Source organism: Colias eurytheme, chromosome 10 (genome assembly GCF_061535395.1).
Source record: "Colias eurytheme isolate Ceu_HAF_F1 chromosome 10, ilColEury1 Martin Lab GWU primary, whole genome shotgun sequence".
In the NCBI taxonomy this organism is placed as follows: Eukaryota; Metazoa; Arthropoda; class Insecta; order Lepidoptera; family Pieridae; genus Colias; species Colias eurytheme.
Window position 1 is genome coordinate 2,026,458 of NC_142989.1, and position 17,747 is coordinate 2,044,204.

Here is a 17,747-nt window from a genome sequence, read left to right on the forward strand (position 1 = left end):
CCTTTGGTAAGAGGTGAGCCTTTTATGAGATAATCTGCTGGAGTAACTCAGGTGCCATAAGAATTTCTTTTGTATGCGTTCCAGTCTTAAAACGTGAGTCGCGTAATGTGGTCTCCAGACAACCGAGCAATATTCAAGAATACTACGTACGAGACTGTTGTATAACATAATCTTAGTTTTGGAGTTATGAAATCCTTTAGAATTTCTTACAATAAAACCCAACATCTTTGAAGCACGATTCGTAACATATTCAAGGTGATTAACAAAAGTTAGTTTACTGTCAAATAGCACTCCCAAGTCTTTAGTAACAGAATTCTCCTGGATTTCCATATTGTTTATGTGATATTTGAAACGAATAGTTTTAGACTTTCTAGCATAGCGGATGGAAAAACATTTTTCAGTGTTCAATTCCATACCATTCCTACAGCACCATAAGGCTAACTTATCAAGGTCCTCTTGTAGTTTCAGTGCATCTTCAAAGCAATCAATAATTCTACAGAACTTAAGGTCATCAGCATACATGAAACAACGTGAATTAACTAATATTTCTGGAATGTCATTAACGAAGAAGTTAAAAAGAACAGGACCTAGGTGTGAACCTTGAGGAACTCCCGAAGTAACATTGTGTGGCAAAGCATCAAACCCGTTAACAGCTACAAAAAATGAACGATCGCTTAGATAGGACTTTATCCACTTCAAAAACAAAGGTGAGAGTCCATATCTACATAATTTCTGCAGCAAGATGTGATGTGGAACTCTGTCAAAAGCTTTGCTAAAGTCAGCGTAAATAGTGTCAATTTGTTTATTTGAATCTAGCTCGTCGATAATCGTTTCGGTAAAATCTGTCAAGTTGGTCATAGTAGATCTATGCTGAACAAAACCATGTTGGTGAGAAGAGAGGAATTGTTTGAAATGCCTAGTGAGAGATGGACAAATGAAAGACTCAAATATCTTGGCAAAGGTGGAAAGAATTGATATGGGCCTATAATTATTTATTAGTTCTTTTGAACCAGACTTATGAATAGGTATGACCTTAGCCACCTTCCAGTTTGTAGGGAAGAAACCATAACTCAAGGAAAAGTTAAAGATTCTCAAAAGTGGCTGTACCAGATTTTCAGCACATGCAACAATGAACTTAGGATGTATGCCATCCGGTCCAGCGCCCTTAAAAACATCGACAGCCTTGAGTTTCTTTAAAAGAGGCTCATACTCAATACGCGGTAAGGTCAGGAGAAGGTCGTTATTCACGGAAATTATAGTTGATGGCTGCTGTTCTTCAACATCGGGATCTCTCTTCGAATAAACAGACCCAAAATATTTAGAGAAAAGCTCGCATACACGAACACTATCTGAGGAGGCTTCATCACCTAGAGACATGGAAGGTGGATATGAACTATTACCTCCTCGTTTGGACTTAATGTAAGACCAAAAGTATTTAGGGTTAGAATGAATTTTATCTTCTACAGATCTAATGTATAGATTATAGCAAATATTTGCAGTTTTAGAACATCTAGTGCTAATTATGTGCAATTCGATTTTATCTCTAGGATTGTTGTACTTCCTGTAACGCTGTCTTAATTTGAACTTCTCCTTTAACATTTTTTTAAGATTATTATTGAACCAAGGAGGATATTTATTATTTTTGGACTTAATTTTAGGCACGTATTTATGAATGGTATTCCTAATCTTAGCATATAAAATATCCAACATTGAATCTACGTTATCAAGGTCACAAAACAGTTCATTCCAATCACAAGTGCTAAGTTCGTTGTTAATAGACTCATAATCTGCTTTAAAGAAATTAAATTTACAAGCAAACCTATTATAAGGAAGTTTAGCTTCAATTTTATTGGTAACTACTATATCGAGAGGAGGATGATACTTATCAAGGTTACACAGTGGAGATACAGACTCAATGACGCTGCAAAGCGGCACGTTATTAGAGATCACTAAATCCAAAATTCTATTTGTTGAATTAAGGACATTGTTGTGCTGCTTTAAGTGGTTTAGAAATAAGAAGTCGAGTAAAATTTGACAATGGTTGGGCGCAATGTATTCATGTGTACCAACTAAGTCCCAATTAATATGACCTAGATTAAAGTCTCCAAGTATTAAGTGACCATACGACAATTCAAGTAACCTATTACAATTATCTAAGAAATGTTCCAGTATCGAACGATCCACCGGAGGAGGCAAATAAACGGCACATATTGCAATATGATGAACCGATTGCGACAAAGGCCAGTCCAGTATAACCCAGAGATCTTCAAGCTTAGTTTCCCATTCAGGTTTACGCCTCGAAGTTAATTTTGAAGAAACAGCAATAAGTACCCCACCTCCATCTTTTTTTGATGAGAAACTGGAATCGCACCTATCCTTTCGATAGACAGTATAACGGTCGTCAAAAAGCTCACTACTTTTGATATTATCATTTAACCAGGTCTCTGTAAGTATAATTAAGTCATAATTAGAGCATGCCAATTGTCTGAAAAATTCGTGCGTTTTAGTTCGTAAGCCTCTAGTGTTTTGATAATACAGATTTAAAGTACCAAATATAAATAAAAAACAATCCACATGCATGAATAAAAACAGAAAAGAAAGAAAAAAAAAATATATATATATGCACTAGTTCTTAATCTAACTTAATGCACTAGTTCTTAATCTAACTATTCAAGATAAAACAATATATGACGAGCCAAGGTTCAAGGGTAAAACTGTGATGTAAAGATGCTCTATGAACTCTACTTCTAACAATCTTCGTCTTTATATGACTAAACAGTCTAAAGTGACTTAAAATCTTAGAAAAAATAACTTACTTTTAATTTTATAATGCTTATTTTATAATTTAATATAAAATAGAATAACAGATTTTATGCAGTTATAAATAAAAAATTAAGACTTTTATAACACGATAAAGTGTATAAATCAAATTAAAGTATGTAAAAGTTATAACCTGGATAAATTCCGAAGTATACGACAGATGAGACTCAACTGTTCAAAAATATTTTAATTAAATAAAGTGTTGAAGTACTCGAGTAATTTGCTCTTTTGCTTGTTAATTATTAATTAACGCGATGTCCCTCATTCAAATGCAGAATGTAACGTAAAGCAGTATTAATACAACTATGAATATGAATGTTATTTGATACAAAACGCTTGTAATGTATAGTTTAATATTCATATCAAATGTACGTAATTGTACAGAGTGTATATTACTTCCATGTTATTATATCGTATTATAGAATTGATTGATCTATTATTGTTGTGTTAATGTTTGATTAATTCTAATAAAGTTTTATACATTGGTGATGGTGTTTTTTTTTATCTCTACCATTCTGACTTTACAGTGGGTGAAGATTATTAAATAATTATTTTATTTATTTTATCTCTAAATATCAGAAAGATATTTCAATAAAATAATCGTATTATTAACTATAGCTACTCCGGTAATACTTAGGTACTTGAAGATGAGTGAAAGAAAGCTTATATAAGTATATCCAAGTAGCTTCTGAAGCCCTGAGTAATTACGCAATAAAAGACCTATATAATGAATACATAGTAATTCTCTAACAAAATATATATAAAGATTTAGTACTATGATATACGAAAGACGTTTATATAGGCTAATAAATAGATCAATAAATAAGAGGAAACAAACAACAAACAACATGCTAAGAACTCCAATGTCGGTTAACTTTGTTGGCTGCGTATCTTCGTACCACACAGTGCCTAATCCATACTAATATTATAAATGCGAAAGTAACTCTGTCTGTCTGTCTGTTACTCAATCACGCCTTAACTACTGAACCAATTTGCATGAAATTTGGTATAGAGATATTTTGATACCCGAGAAAGGACATAGGATAGGTTTTATCCCGGAAATCCTACGGGAACGGGTTTTTCTTTGAAAACGCGGGCGAAGCCGCGGGCGGAAAGCTAGTTTAATATAGAAATAAAAAAAGAGTATAATATGTATTTATATTTTACAAGTGGTGAAGTATATTATGTTATCAATTATCATGTTTCTATTCGTAACCTGCTGTTGAATTTTCGCGTAAATTAAAAAGAGCTCGACAGTGTAATCGAGTTTAATGACTTCACTTTAATTTTAATTTTATACTTAAACTTTAATTTTATATAAAAATAAATATGTTTAAATCCAAAATTTCAATTTTACCGATTGTGGTTACACACAGAAAAATTACAGACGAACGTCTATTAGCAACAGAGACACAGTGGATCATAAAAAAAAAAGAAATACTTCACATATTTACCCAGTTCTAAAAACTCTCCTCGTGTCTCACTATTTCCTGTCAAGCTCACAGTGACTCAAAGGTCCCATAAGGCAAATTCATGCGTCTTGAAATCCTAAACGATTTACGCCGGGCCTTCCAACGTAGTCTGGAGTGTATCGATCGGAGTAAGGAGCGGTTTCGCGGAAAACAGTTTGTGCTATAAGTTTTATTATTCTTTAGATACATAGGAAAATGCTAGAAAGTTTTAAAATCTTTAAGATGGTACACAATGTAGGTTCGTAGAAACACTGATCTTGTACTTATACAATTGTAACAGTGATGGACTTAATAAAATATTTCCATTATGTTTTCAATATAATTCAATGTATACCTACTATAGTTTTGATTATATCTTTTAGATATCTCAATTTTGGCCGTTTTAACATTATCATTAATTACTCTAAATGGATTTGAAGTCATTTTGTAGAAAATATGTAGGTAATATTTACCAACCAACGCTAAATAAGATTAACCTAAACCTAAATTCAGGATACAATTAAGAGAGATTACATAATTGAAGCTCATTTCTGTTACTAAACCACGAAAATTTCTCAATTGTGTACGGGTAAGTACATGCCTACTGTTTCTTCAAACAATGAGTTTTCTTTTTGTTCTCTTGAAGACTGTATTAAGGACCCTCAGTCGTTATGCGAACGTATTACTAGAAAGGTTGATTAAATATAAATATAATACGAAGACTTACTTCTGAAAATATACATATTATAATATCACATATCAGTACCTAGCAGTAAAATAGAAAAAGAAGGATTACCATCAGCTCTATTGCTCGTTCAAAATACAAAAAATGAAAAAAATAATATTTCATCACATAGCTATATAAAAAATGCATTTTCCTGGACTCTTGGACATCAGTTTTATAAATTTTCTTTTTTCATGCTTATTAAGCAATTGACTTCTTTTCCTCGACATATCATTAGTAATTATTATTTTTTTGCTTCTATAAAATACTTAATTACCATTTATGATCTAGTTCTATTTCTGAATATTATATCACAATGACTGGCGCAGTAACCTCCCTGTTCCAAGCTTTACTCTATTTTTACCCAAGTATTGATTAGTTTCCCTAAGTAGATTGAATGCCCCTTGCACATTATGTTTCTAATAAACCAATCACGAATACGATACATTCAACTGAATATTTATTTCTTGTAAACCAATATGAACTACCTTCCCGTGGCACTGACAAAATGGTAGAGTTTAAACAAAAAAAAAATTAAAACCCCCATATTATTACGATCCCTGCACTTGATCAATACTGCAACCAACAACATTTTATATAACATACATGCCAGGATAATATAAATCAATATTGAAACTAATAACTTCTTTCTTTCTTTCTATTTAGATTAAATATTATGATAATAAAAAGACCGAATACTAATTCAATTTATCAACGACACATTATTTTCCTGAGGGCCGGTTTGAGGTTATATAATAATTATTAATTTTACAATGCCCGACATAATAGTTTGTTTTTGATTTTTCTTAAATATTATTTTTCATTAATTTTATCTACGTCAATGTTTAAATAAATAAAATATTTAATAGGTATTCTAGCTACTAGATTATTCAATAACCTTTCTGGCTCAACGTCCAATCATATTGAATCTTATATATAAAATTCTCGTGTCACAATGTTAGTTTGCATACTCCTCCGAAACGGGTGGACCGATTCTCATGAAATTTTCTGTGCATATCGGGTAAGTCTGAGAATCGGCCAACATCTATTTTTCATATGTACCACGGGCGAAGCCGGGGCGGACCGCTAGTAATCATATAAAGATTATAAGCTGTGATTATAAGAAATCAATTCCATACAATCCTTCCTTAAATTCAAAACGTCACTTACATACAAATACCCAAATACAAAATATAGGTAACAGTCCCAAAGTAACAATAACTTCGTAATCATCTAATGCAAACATAAAATAAATTATTTAACCACACATCTAATGTCTTGCCAGCTCATTAACAAGCAACAAAGGTTCCAAGTGTTCCCCAAGTCCCCAAACAATTTTAATTGAACTTTATTATTCTGCTTTCCTTTCTCCACATACAGAGTTTAATAGAACGAATTAGAAATTCTATACACGTAATAATTTGTTCTGTTATTTGATTATTAATAAAATTATTAAATTTACATCTCCAAGTTTCCAATTCGTTTAATGTGTATTAAAATTGTATACCTCTATTCTAGAGGTAGAAGCGAGGACATGACGTCATAAACTCGAACGCTACTAAATTATTCTATAGATCTTGTAGTTTGAAACTAAAAATTAAATTTTCAGGTCAGGTTCTGGGGCACAAAGGCTTGTATGCCGTTGAAATAACCTATTTGCATATAGATAATGTATAATAAGCTGACTTAAAATACGTCCTTAGGTATTCCTGTAGGTGATTCAAATATGTCCTTTACTTATTTATATACCGCTCGAAATAGAAACAAGGTCGATATAATATAATGAGGAGATTTATGGCATGTGTAAGTATATGTGCTGTAAAACTTGGAGCAATAATGGCTCTTTCATAATTATTATCAAAGAGTATCATTAAACCAATTTGGCTAGTAATATAAGTTCAAATAATTATTTTAAAATTGAATTTGGATTTGTACAAAAAATATCATCATATATCTTTTTTGTTTCCGGATAATCGTCACCACTGAAGTTTGAGGGACTGATAAGAAAAAAAAAACTATATTGTTGTAATTTTTAATATCGAATGCTGATGCACCAGTACGAGAGGTAGAAACAAAAAAATGATGAGCGTATTCATTGATTCATTGATTCCCACAAAAATAAAATGACAATTAAAGAGACAATAATAGAATATTCTTCTGCTTTGTTTTCACAGAAAGTTCAAGACGTTTTAACCTTAATTACAACGTCAAGCTGAAAGACCAAATCAGTACAGATTACGGTTAAAATAGACTGTTATGCCTCTGAGGGTTAGAAAATGTGTCCAATGCATTTAACGGTACGATAAAAGTAACGGTTAAAATATAGAAATTAGAATAATATAGATTTGTTCAGAAAATATATCAGTATAAAGTTTAACAAAAAAATGGTAGTAAAATAGGACATAGGTAGTTACTGAAGTGGTAGGTAATAAAATTGAAGGACCAATTTCGCATAATAAAAACAAAAGCCTTGAAAGTTTATTTAACGTATTATATTTCAGCCCTTTGTACGATAAGAAAAACCTTATTTACATCAAAGGCCTTAGTGACATCTGTTAAATATTAACCTTAGTTTATTTTTCCTTAATTTCAGCCTATAAACCTTATAACCCTATTTTTAAAGCACACGCTTAATTAGTAGAAATAGAAACGTTGATTGCGATCACACGAAAGAAAATGCAAAACATTCGCTACACGTGGTTTAATTACAGCTCATAAAACAATAAAGGAAAGTTATGGGTTTATAATTAGTACTTTATTCTAGAAAAATCAAGATGACCTCGAAATTGTTACTGTTAATACTTCTTTTGTTTATATAACTTGACTTGTGTTAGTGGAAACAGAGTAGCTTCGAATGAGTGGTGGTGCTTAGTCACGCAATAATGTCACTTGCCCTTACTCCAATACACTTTGAGCTTTTTAGATTACTTAAGACAATGTCACGCTCGTAAATTCGATAGTAAATACGGTTGAAATAATCTATTTGAAATTGTTTTCAGGTTTCTTTTATCTAATAGCTGATAGCGCAAGTCTGCGATAAATGTAAATTCTTTTTATAAAGAAACATTTAGCAAATGAAAGAAAGTCACAGTAGATGTACTGACATAAAAATTGATAATAAATTAAAGCCACTGAATTCTAAAATGATTTGTAAAAATCTAGCATGTAAGGTTATGAAAGTATTGGCCACAAGGGAACACCAGGGTAAAAATAAATTAATCGTTTAGTAGCATAGTCAGTTGTAAGGTCAGGATAACGATGAAATAATCAAAGCTAGAAACATAATTAGCTATGTGAGGAAAGTCGGATATCGATCAGACAATATTCACGCGTAGGACACAATTGCTGAATGCCCCCTGGTATTATTATTCTTTAACTCGAAAGTATATGGATAAATGTATTAATTTGTCACCCCAAAACAGCTGATGTATCTGAATACAATTTATAACAGAGGTAGAGTCTAGGTTCATAGGTTACTTTCTAGGTGGTAGGACCTACTACGCTAGTAAAACCAAACTACAATACGCAGTCGCGTACAAATGATAATAATACCTACACAAGAGCAATTTACCAGAATGTAAAAATTATGTATGTGTAAATAAAACTACAACAGAATTTACATATTTGTTTCCATAATAATGTTTGACCCAACTTTTAATAGAATCAAGTTCAAAATGTATTATTATGTCACCATCGTCCATAAAAGAATTGCATAAAATTGGTATACCTTTGTAACCGTCTAAACTTTGACCTTAGTAATATTAATTATGCAGCCGACCCGACTTGCTCATGATTTTCAGGTCACGACATTTCAACTTCAAAATTCGTCGCAAATGATACGGTTCAATATTTTTCTTCTAACTATATATGTACCTATACTGTTATTGTAATCTTCGTTTTGCATAATGTCTTTTTTTTCTTTTTTGAATTTGAAATAATTTTTATTGAAACTATCCTGTATTGGACAGTTATTTTAATTATTTGATTTATTCATTAGCTTTCATAAAAAATAATAAGATTTTCAGCAAACACTATCTACTCGTCGCTAAAATAATAATGAGATAGAGTTTAATGTAGAGTACAGCGATTAGTCAATCTGTTAATTTTATCAAATGTTTTTGTTTAAAAATAAAGCCATAGGCATATTGAAAGCACAACAAAAAGTTACTGAAAATTCGAAAAGTAGCGATAGCGAGTAGTAATAATGTTAATAATTTCCAATAACATACTCCGACTATGGATTGATAAGTATTATTGTAATTATAATTCAGAGCACTCCAATATAATAACAATATCAATATTATTAGTTGAATATATTAAATCCATAGAAATCTAAATAACAAGACACATAGAAGGGCTATAATGTCATAATTCGTATGAAAACCGCTGTCGCCAAAATCAACACATTCAAACCGAAAGCTAAACAGTACACACAAGTAAACTATGCCTTTTATTGGACAGCTTGATTTTAGTGAAAACTAACTTATCTATTAAATTAAGCTTTTGAATATGTATCCTAACGCACGAATTTACGGTTTATTTTAGAATAACATCCCTAAGTATATGAGACTTTTTGCTCCAATACGAACAAACGTGATAATAAGAATGGTCGACTGTGTCATTCATTGTTATTTCGATTACTATGGTGACAATCGTAATACTTGTAAATATTCTATAATTTTAAGGAAAAACGGCATTATTTCTAAAAAAAAATATTTTCCGATGAAATATTATTCCTTTATAAGTATAATTACAACTTGTGGAAGAATTTCCGCAATGGGAATTGCTGAAACACACCATGTATACACTCATAGGTCTCCAGAGCAACTGAACAGTGACGAATGCACTGGTGATGTGCAAATCACCTGAGTGGCGACAAGGTCACGCACGCTTACGACTTCTAGTGTCTTGTTATTTAGATTTCTATGATTAAATCACACCCACACAGCTATTTAGATGTTACATAAACACACTTATTTTTGTTGTGACCTACTCCACTAATAGGTTCAGATTTAGGTCTATTGAGTTTGTCGAAACACAACTTATAAAAGCACTAGCTGTGCCCCGCGGTTTTACCCGCACTGCTCCGCTCCTGTTGGTCTTCGCGTTATGATATGTAGTATAAGCCTTCCTCGATAAATGATCCATCTAACACCGAAAGAATTTTCCAAATCTTACCAGTTCCTGAGATTAGCGCGTTCAAACAAACAAACTCTTCAGCTTTATTATTAAGTATGTGTCCAAATTTAGATTGCTTTTATTAACCAAGTTACTCAATATCTAACTTATTGCTTCAAAAGCCTGTCAAAATTAGATTGCTTTGAAGTTATAAGTATATACGAATATTATTCACTGACCTTTAAACCAAAGGCAGGAAATTAAGTCTCCGAATAAATAGTTTGTAAGGCTTTATAACCCGCCCCGGTTGACCCGTGCTATAATAAAAAATAAAATTTAGCCTTTGTCAATTTGATTTACTTTTAGGAATCACTAAATACCTTTTTTTTTTTATAGTGGGGAAATCTTCCAAAGATACCCACGGCCCCCGGGGAAGGAGCCGTGGGTTATGTCGGATTCTTACCGACTAAAACCCCACTGTGTTCCGTCGAGCCGCTTTAATGATGGGGCCGCGGGTATTTGTTAGAATTCTTCCGCGACCCCCTCGGCGGCAGCCCATCTCCAGAACAGGAAAGGTGGTTTACCTGCTCTTCCCTCCCAAATCACTAAATACCTATGTATGCTTAAACATTTAAAACTACGCAACGGATTTTGATGTTTTTTTTTATAGATAGAGTGTTTCAAGAGGAAGGTTTTGGTATATATATAATTAATTAGGTTTCAGGCACAGCGGGCGAAGCCGCGGGCGGAAAACTAGTTTTCAATAATCTTTTAAGATATTCCTAAGTTTCAGAGCTTCATCTGTACATTCAAATATAATGAAATTAAATAATAAAATGTGTATTTTTTACACCGCACATTATATTGTTGATATTGTCAATACGGCTCATTATAATTATGAAGTATCACGATTCACGATCAAACTTCAACCCACGTTGTCTTTCAAAAATTATCTAGAATCTTGAGAGCATTCAAGTATAATTAAGTGGAAATAGACTTAATATCTATAAGAAAGTTGTCTAGTCGATAATGACATTGAAAATCTATTTAATATCTACCTACGTTTTAGTAAGTTTTTATGCGGGTATGAGATTACAAAAAGTAACTTGCAATTAAAAGGTAACTTCAGAATAGTAGTAGAAGTAGTAAAATAGTAGTAGGTAGTGAAATAGAAGTAATTTAATAGTTCCTAACCTATCGTCTTTTAGTGATGGATGATCATAAGACTAGGTATAAAACATATATACGGAATAAAAACCCTTTGCCTGTTAACAAAAACTGTTAATATTAAAAATATTAGATAAGATAACTCAAGACTTTACTAAATATTAAATAATCTTTTATTTAGATCAAACAAATGCTGTAAAATTTGTAAATGAATTTGTAACCGCAATATCCGGCATCTGAACCAAAGGTCTACTTTGAATAGAAGCTAGCCAAAAACGTCAACAGGTAAAATTTAAATAACCACTAATTCATGCAATCTATTTACTTTTATTAATATACCCAGAACATAATAATCATAAATTCCTTACGAAAACCAAATATTAGAAAATACTTATAAGTAAATAAAATTATTAAAATATCACAGTAATAATTCATTAGTAAAGCAATTTTGACACGTACTTAACGTGATAGTCTAGTGACATATCACACTAGCGGATTGCGAGCGGTTTCAAAGCGGAGCGGGTGCGCAACGAATACGTTGCGGTTGCGCAGCGAATTCGTTGCGGACGCGTGGCAGATGCGCAACGTTTACGTCGCAGTCATGTACACTCATTAACAAAATGGAATCCGTGCTGGTTGTTACTTATAACTTGTGATAGTATAATAATTATGAGATCATTATTTTTTACGAGTTTCATAACATGTTAATGTTTAGGGTATTGTTTTATCTATTAAATCTTGGTCGAAATGCAATCAGATAACTTAATTGCTCATTAAGAAAGTTCATTAGTGAAATAAATGTTAAAGCTCCTTAACTAAAACAGGGCTATCTTATTATTAGATAAATAGCAGTGAATAGAAAATTTTATCAAGCAACCAGCAACTCACTATCACTTTGCTCATAATTAGGTTCACAAAATCTCTTTATAACATACGTTGCTATGGGAGAGATTATACTGGTCAGTCGTTACATACTTTTGGAATGTATGGTACATTCTAAAAGTCCTAGTAATTCAATTTTATAGCACCTTTTTTTAACAACTCCATTTGTTATTACATCTTTAGTTAACTGTTAAGTAAGTGCATTTCCACAGTACGGTTAAAAAATTGAGTGCTACAGAAACGATGGAAATATTGAATGGAAGTTAGGCAAGGCGGAAGGGCTGGCTTTTGTGCGAGAGTATACAAAATGACGCGTCCGCAACGAATTCGCTGCGCAACCGCGGCGTGTTCGTTGCGCGCCCGCAACGTATTCGTTGCGCACCCGCTCCGCTTTGAAACCGCTCGCAATCCGCTAGTGTGATATGGCACTAAAGCCAAGTTGTAAATAAATATTCAGTACACGGTTGAAGGGTAGTGACTGTCCTCAGAGGGAAATTAACAATGATTTATGAGTTTTCACGAACCCTAGGGCTTATCACAATATACAGATACAACCAGCAGGGAAACTTCATACAACACGTTCGAAATGGCTCACGCACACAAGTAAGCGTGTTTACAAGATTCGTAAGGGTATTCTTATATCTGTCGATTGTGCGATTACGAGTGCCCTTACGATTCTCGTAAACATGCTTGCTTGTGTGCGTGAGCCATTTCGAACGTGTTCTATGAAGTTTCCCTACTGTTTGTATCTGTATATTGTGGCTTTATCGAGTATTATAATATGTGTGAAGCCAAAATGATTTAGCTGTTATATGTGGCATCATAACAATTATGTCAACACGCCGCGAGCATTCGTGAAATGGGATTAAAGAGAAATTCTTAATGTAAAACGAGAGCTGTTTCAGTGTGGGATGGAATTTTAACCTCATTTTTGAGGTGTTATTTTTGGTTAACTATGTTGTTTTTCTTTTGCAAGGGCTGTTGTATTTGAAAATAAAATATTCTTCTTCTATAATTTCTTAGAATAAAAAAAAATTACAACAGCTTCACAATTACTATCTATCTGTATGAAATACTGTGAAAAAATAAAGTATGTGATACTTGTAGTGAAAATAAATAATGTGGGTGGGGTAATAAGAATCTTAGTTTACACGGAAAATAGCTGTTGCATGATAAAGTACGAGCAAAGTCGCGGTAAGAAAGCTAATAGGTACATATTTAATACATAGTAAGTATCTACTTACATAACAATTTTGAAAACATTATTCAAAGTATAAAATCAGTTAAACAATTTCCTAACAAAATATCATCACACCTCAAATTTGTTTATTTTCCTATTATATATTTTCCGTAGCAACAAAAGGAAAATAAGGGAAAAATTAAATCCCGTGAAAGGCGCTCAAGCGAACCGCCTCACCTTTTGTTAAATCATAGCAGTATAAGTGCCTCATATAATTAGTAGCTCAGTACATAATGTCGCAGTTTTAACTTAAATTATTATGATGTTTACTTTGGTTTTGTTATGGATTTTAAAGTGACTTTGAATTAACCATGGTTTAATTTTTTATACGAACTTTCACGTCATGCGACGATTTTGGTATCATTGAATCTTCCCAAAGAAGTTTCACTTCTGACACGTATGCTCGCCACACACGCTTTTTTTATAAGACGTTTACACAGTCTTCATATCCTTACTTGATCAGTAACAATTGTAATTATTAATGTTTCTCTCTTATTTTATAATAATACTAGCGGTCCGCCCCGGCTTCGCCCGTGGTACATGTTTCGCAATAAAAGGTAGCCTATGTCCTTTCTCGGGTATCAAAATATCTCCGTACCAAATTTCATGCAAATTGGTTCAGTAGTTTAGGCGTGATTGAGTAACAGACAGATAGACAGAGTTACTTTCGCATTTATAATATTAGTATAGATTCAACATATTTAAAATATAATAAAGTCTAAAAATAAAATAGTGTAGATTCAATATTAGTTAATTTTGATGTCTTGTCGAGCTTGTTAACGTAAAAGCTTATTGTGTTATATTTGAGATGCCATTTTCTGTAAGAAAGTGTGTTGTTTGATTATATTTAGATAATTAATTTTCGTATTAAAGTGATCCTGTTTGCGATAAGTACGACTGTGGTCAAGACTAAAATAAGATAGAAATTACCCTAATTATGTTCAACAATAGCTCTCACCAAGCATATTACTGCCCGTTAAGATTATAATTATTGTGGAAAAGGTCACGAAATCATAAGAATTATTTGATTAAAATCATATTTAATATTCCGCCATTTTTTTAGTAGAAGCTTTTGAGACTTAATAAAATGACATTTGTAATGTATGAGATATAATTTAATATCTTATATAATAAATAAAGTATTTTGTTATATATAACACTAGCGGTCCGCCCCGCCTTCGCCCGTGGTACATATTTCGCAATAAAAGGTAGCCTATGTTCTTCCTCAGGGTTTGTAAAGATTGTCTGTGCCAAATTTCATCAAAATCGGTTGAGAGGTTTATGCGTGAAAACCATACATACATACATAATTACAAACTTTTCCTCTTTATAATACATACCATACCTAATGTAATGTATATTGCAACATCAAATAAAAACAAAAATGGAACAGCGAAGCAAGAGTCCAAAATCATAAATCCTGCATTTTTAACCCGAATAATGTTTGTAACGTACAATCTAGTTAACTTATTTTTAAAATCGTTTATCCGGCAGAAAGTGTTTCACATTTTTCATGCATAGCTGCAATTTATAAAACTGCAGGACAGTATAATTCTCATTTCAGATATAAGCTATCAATTTTCATGTAACCTAGTACTGATCAGACAACAGATCATTAGTGGTTGCTGAAAATATAAAAAAAAACAAGAAGTACAAGAAATGTAGAGACACCCTATACTCATTTGGGATAATTATATAAGCAGCTCTATGATATGCTCTATTTCTCTACATGTAGAAGGCCCAATAACAATTTCTATTATCGAAATACATTAGCGTCAATACTCTATAATATGCTCTATTACTCTACATCCCCATACCAATTTATATTATCCCAATACATTAGAGTCAATAATGAAGGAAACATTTTAATCTAACATTCCATCTTAATCTTAATACTATTATAAAGGCGAAAGTTTGTATGGATGTATGGATGTATGGATGTTTGTTACTCTTTCACGTAAAAACTACTGAACCGATTACAATGAAATTTAGCACACATATAGAGGGTAACTTGGATTAACACATAGGATAGGTTTTATCCCGGAAATCTCACGGGAACGGGAACTATGCGGGTTTTCCTTTGAAAATGCGGGCGAAGCCGCGGGCGGAAATCTAGTTAAGGAATAAATGCATTCCATTCATTCCGAAGGTCCACTATGCTACACATATTTGAGCGAATTACTTCGTCCTACGATTAATCAAGAAATAAGAAGGATATCACATATTATTATTCATTTATATGAAAACTTCTGGAGCAATGTGAAGGTCAAGTTGTAAACAAATATACCTAGCTGCTCAACATTGTAATATAATTGCAATCAAATTTTAGTCCCACTAAGATATTATTAGGTAAAGTTTTGTTTCATTTTCTTTTCCTTTTTTTACGAATTTAATCTTCTGTTGCAAATATTTGAACTTATTCTGTACCAGACTTATACCAGCAGGAGGAAAGGCAATTCTTTTGGAACACTTCACATACGTCCAACGTGCAGTCAATATAGAGAGTTTTAATATGTCGTGGGATAACAGCAGCTGCAGTCTGCTCATGACGTTATAGACGTTATCCCTATGCATGATTTATTGGAACATATTAAAAAGGAGAAATATTGTTATACACCCGATTTATATCATAGATAGAAATATTATCATTATTCAATTCCTGTGAAAAAACTACTATAGTTTAAAAATGTTATATGTTCAATTTTCAATGATACTATAGAAACAATATTAGCATAGATTGGCATATAACCTGATACTGACAGCTCAAATACGAAACTATTAAGCATTCATGACGTTATACGACTCGTAAATGGGTTTTGATGAGAAGGTAGGATAGGGAAAGAGAAGTACATGATGTTACAGAATTGAAAATATACAGGGCGTTAAGGAAATATGATTTAATATGAAAAAATTATCCGAGCGACGCTTTGAATTGGAGTGTCATTATTTGCATAATGACTAGGGTTGTACGGACGTCGATAAATTAATACGGTAAAATGTTTGCTATTTTTTTAAGTAAAACGGAAATGTAGAGATGAGCTGCGAGTACTGTACCTATATTACTTGGACATTTGAATATTGTTTTTCTTATAAGTGTACGCGTCTTTATTATATTATGGAACAAATAAATGCGTTGCTGATCTTTTTAGAAGGATCCTCACTTTCAAACCATACTACCCATAACGACTCAGAGTAACTCTACATATCAATTTCAATCGCAGATCAATAAAAAACATGGTGGACCGATATGCGTGTAATGTCAATTTGACAGTCAAGACGCTAAAACTCCAAATGACATATTTATATATCATTATAATCTCTACGCACAAATGGCGTCTCTATATAATAATAATCTGATTAAAAATTGTATTTCGTGTAAAAAATATATTTGAAAATATTCATATCGTTGACAGATCGCGTCCCTATTTTGATTTGCAGCTGTGAAACTGGTTGCCCTCTGCTCACTGCGAGATTTAATTGAATTATTTGAATGAATCCGACGCTTCCGCCGCCCCATAGCAGCTCTCGACTGTGCAGGATATATCAATTGCCGTTGGAAAACAAAATATGACTATTTCTAGTTGTTTATAGCATTTTGTGACAAGTGAATGACTTTTATCGGACGCAATCGAGATAACTGATTGCATTTGAATTTGTTTTTCAATGTTTTATACGGATTTGATCGTCAATTGTTTTTTCTATCGCTATAAATTAATTAGGATATATTTTTTAAACAAAATAACAAACTTTACAAAAAAATGCAATTTGCATGCAAGTGGAGCTTTTATTCTATCAAAATATTATTTAATCAAATTGTGATGATAATAATATGACATTTTATAGAGCAAAGCTATTTTAAAAATATTATAAGGACATTGGTTACGCTCCATCAATATTTATTTACATATCAAATAAACAAATAAATATGACATAAGTATACAAATCTATAATTAATAAATACATACCGTGCCAAATATAAAAAACAACAGGTGGACAACTCCTGCAGGATGACCTTTAATCTGGGGTAAACTTAAATCGTAATTCACTTGCAACACTCGCGTTTTAAGAATATTATGTGAACTAGTCACCCAGGACAACCGACACGATGTGATTCAGCTGCGTCTCTGAGCAGACTAAGGGAATTTAGCGGACGGTGACAGGGGTTGCCAGATGACATCTTTATTTACCCAAAAAATATTAATTTTTGTATGAATATTGAATACATCGATTATGATTCTGTCACATGGACAATATGATCATGCAGGAGCGATCTGAACTACGGAAATAACTAATATGAAAAATAAAAATAAAATTTGAATTAAAAGAATAAAACAACACATTACAA

The 17,747-nt window shown here is 32.3% G+C and overlaps 1 protein-coding gene across 1 annotated transcript in view; it reads right to left on the bottom strand.

Moving 5' to 3' along the window:
- The window catches only part of LOC149905023 (acetylcholinesterase-like), a 58,958-nt gene extending 41,438 nt beyond the window's left edge, over positions 1-17,520 (bottom strand). The window contains exon 1 of the mRNA XM_090106145.1: positions 17,368-17,520. The gene's annotated coding sequence lies outside the window, so the exon portion shown is untranslated. The remainder of the gene's footprint in view (positions 1-17,367) is intronic.
- Between the last annotated feature and the right edge of the window lie 227 nt (positions 17,521-17,747).